Source organism: Ananas comosus, linkage group 11, assembly GCF_001540865.1.
Source record: "Ananas comosus cultivar F153 linkage group 11, ASM154086v1, whole genome shotgun sequence".
Lineage (NCBI taxonomy): Eukaryota > Viridiplantae > Streptophyta > Magnoliopsida > Poales > Bromeliaceae > Ananas > Ananas comosus.
Window position 1 is genome coordinate 7,468,564 of NC_033631.1, and position 4,124 is coordinate 7,472,687.

Consider the following 4,124-nt stretch of genomic DNA (forward strand, 5'->3'; position numbering starts at 1 on the left):
GAAGTTCCATGTTTCATCTTCATCGCCGTCGTGTCCGAAAGCATTTCTCTCTCTCGAATCATTACCTCCCAATCCCCTGCCCCGGTTATCCACTTTTCGCACGATTCGACGTCCCAATGGATCAGTTTGATCCCCGCCCTCATTTGGGTCCCCGCCGGCTAACGTGATACCTCGATCGTCCCCTCCGAAGGGTGCCGAGCTCTCCAGCTGCACAATGATGTTCAAGACTAAGTTGCCCATAGTGCTTGCCAGATTTTCAGGAATTTTCTAAAGATTATCCACTGCAATTTGGCATCTAAACCCGATTAGGTCGTGCATACTCTTCTCGTCTGTTCGAAGGTAGCGGCAAAAACTATTGACGATCGCCGCAACCCTTGCTTCAGACCAGCATTCGAACGGCAAGTCCACCAGCCTTATCCAGGCTTTGTATGAGAGCCAAGAAGATGTGGCATCTCTATATGGATTCCACGAGTAGCACTTCAGTTGGCAGTGTGATAAGTTGACGACACCCCTCCAAACCAAATCTGTGAGAAAGATAACAAAGTCTCTCTCACTGTGATAAGCGACCAAGAAGTCATTGGAGAAACCGCCAAAGTAGTTAGCGAGGTCGTTCGTGACCGTATCCTGGGGGAAGTGTCCAAGCGTCGCCGAGCGCAGAACACTGGCTAGAACCGCGTTCTGACATTGCTGCTGTCGGGTGGGCAAAATTGCATGGCCCTATGCCATCCTTGGCAAGGATTGGGTGCTACGTGTCCGGCAATTTCGCAGTATATGGCCGGTTTTAAAGCACTCGGCACACGGAATTGGGTCTCGACACTGTTGCACTTGATGGTCCTTAGCCAAGCAGCGAAAACACCTCCCTTCCGAAGTGCTTAAACGCCTAAGAAGGACGCAGCGTGGAGGAGAATAGCATAGAGAAGGTGGTGGAGGAGGTTGAAAGCGTCTAGGATGAACTGGAGAGCCTAATAGGGCCTCTTTATAAGTTCTCTTCAAAGAAAATTCACTTCCTTGCAAGATTCCCTTCTCTCTGTCCTGGGTAATCGAAGGCCTCCTCATGTTGTCCTTCTTGGAAAGATGGGGTGCAGAATATGGACGTCTCTCACCAATGGACTCAGTGGGATAATTGTCATTGAGTGGACATGAGGATATCAACGATTTTCCAATGTGATCTACCCACACAACATTAAGTTTTGTTTTCTTCTCCTTGTGGTCTTTCGCCTCTTTAACATGGGTGGATTCCTCGGCCTGGAGCAGTGCCTCCGAGGGAATCTTACCGCCAGCTTTTTCCTTCAAAAGTCTAAAATGCCTCTCTATGTCGCCGTTTATCCTCGAGGTAGGAGAGGCACCCCTACCTGACCCAGGTTGAACATACAAGATGGATCTCTCTTTTGCTTGAAGCTCCTGGTTGTCTCTGCTCGATTGACGAAAGGTGTGCGGACGATGATCCTTCTTGTTGTTCGCTATTAGTTTTCACCTAATGTCGTGCGGACGATGATCCCTCTTGTTGTTCGCCATTAGTTTTCACCTAATGTCGATCGACAATAAGTGGTGGTGCATGGCCGTTCTTAGTTGGTGGAGCGATTTGTCTGGTTAATTCCGTTAACGAACGAGACCTCAGTCTGCTAACTAGCTACGCGGAGGCATCCCTCCGCGGCGAGCTTTTGAAAGGGACTATGGCTGCTCAGGCCACAAAAGTTTGAGGCAATAACAGGTCTGTGATGCCCTTAGATGTTCTGGGCACGCACGTGTGCTACACTGATGTATTCAACGAGTCTATAGCCTTGGCCGATAGGCCTGAGTAATCTTGAAAAATTTCATCGTGATGGGAATAGATCATTGCAATTGTTGGTCTTCAACGTGGAATGCCTAGTAAGCGCGAGTCATCAGCTTGCGTTGACTGCATCCCTGCCCTTTGTACACATCGCCCATCACTCCTACCGATTGAATGGTCCGGTGAAGTGTTCGGAACGTGGTGATGCGGGTGGTCCGTCGCTGGCAACGTCGCGAGTAGTCCACTGAACCTTATCATTTAGAGGGAGAAGAAGTCGTAACAAGGTTTCCGTAGGTGAACCTGCGAAAGGATCATTGTCGAGACCTCGTGAAGGACGACTCGTGCACCCGTGATCGAACCGTCTGGCGTGCCCCCATCCTCTCGGGGCCGAGGGAGGATCCTTCCTCGGCCGCGGGAGGGGCGGGCGTCCCGCCCCCTCCCCGTCGCCGCTCGGCTGCGGAGGAGGACGGATGAAAACCCCGGCGCCGCTTTTCACGCCAAGAAATTGGCGAGCTTCTTACAGGACTATGACCGCTCAGGCCACGAAAGTTTGAGGCAATAATATAGGTCTGTGATGCCCTTAGATGTTCTGGGCCGCACGCGCGCTACACTGATATATTCAACGAGTCTATAGCCTTGGCCGACGGGCCCGGGTAATCTTGAAAAATTTCATCGTGATGGGGATAGATCATTGCAATTATTTATATCAAATACTAAAGGTTGTTTTATCGTGCTTAACACTCCAAATTTATTTCAGGGCAAGGGTTAAGTGTCATGGCATAAGATCATATCAGAAACTTGTCGGCACAGTGCATATCAAATTATATTGATGCGTGTCAGTCACAAAATATTCATATGTGCCAACACATAATATCATGAAGTATTTATTTTTTTTTACCAACAAAATATTATATATGTTTATTATGTATTTTTATCAAATCTTTTGAATTTTATCAAGAAAATTACTTACTAATTCAAAGAATAGAGTCTTGATTCATGCCATCGGCATAGGGGCTGTATCATGCTGATATTTTGTTAGCACGATACAGCACCATAGATAAGACTCGTACCGATTGGTAAGAATGTAAAACAGGCCGGGCAGCCCATCGTCATCCGGGTTACTTTCATTTCCGCTTTTAGTAATCTAAATAAATAAATAGTTCAGTTAGATGATCATATTTGATGTTTGAATATTGTGAACTATTTGAGTTGGTTTTCCATTGCATGCGACGAGAGTTTATGGATTTGTGGTTTTGGTTTTATGAAAAGTTGGTTCTCATATTTATGTATTTACACATTGTGGTTTTCTACTCCTTGAGGTAGCTGGCTTTCAAAAAAAAGTTTTCGTATGGGAAACAGTTTTAAAAAGATTTTTGAATGGTTTTTGTAAATGATTGAATTAGAGTTTAAAAACAAAGCTTTCGGATGGAGAGCACTTTTAACTAGGATGCTTGTTGTACTGTGCATTGCATCATCCAGCGCTAAGGAGTGTTTAGAGGCATGCATCATTCTTAAGGATCGCTAGCTGTATGGAAATGCATGGCATGAACTGATTGTTGATTGGTAGATGTAGGTTGTGGTTGAGATTCTGATATTTCGTTGGTACGCCGTGCAAATACAAAGAAGACTCTGTCCGAGTGGATAGAGGAACTTTGTATTTATGGCGGGTCTGTACATCATGTGTGCCAGGTTGAACAAAAAAAAAGGCACGTTTTCCACAAGCTCTGATTTCTAAAATGGTATTCTTTATTAAAGGCTTTTTAAAATCGGCCCCGGGGTGTGACAGATTAAGCCCGGCCAGGCACGGCCTCGGGCCGGGCCACACCACCGCACGGGTACTGTAGCACCCGTGCCCGAAGCTCTAGGCTGTGTTGGGTCACCATTTTAGAGCTCGACTGCCCGGCACTGCATAGCCCGCTTGGGCCGGGCCTGCACCCCATGGCCCAAGGCCATTACCTTGGACCATGGGGTCTGAGCTGCTGAGGAGGGCTCGGCCATCCTCCCCAGGAGCTCTCCTCCTAAGGTCTACTAGGCAGACCTTGGGAGGAGGACTTTTGGTCCAATGGACCAAAGAATTTTGGTCCCTCGGACCAAAAGTCTATTTCTTTTTTCTTTTTTTAAAATAAATAATACAAATTTATTTTTAAAAAAATTTAAATATTTACTTTAGTATAATTATTTTTATAATTTTTTAATATTTTAATCAAAATATTAATTTAAATAAAAATATTTATTGTTTATAATTGAAATTTTCATACTAATTTTTTTTAAAAAAATAAACACTTTACTAGATCGGCCCGAAGCACGACCCGGCCCAGCCCGGCACGGCTTGTGCCTTCCGGGCCAAAGGGCC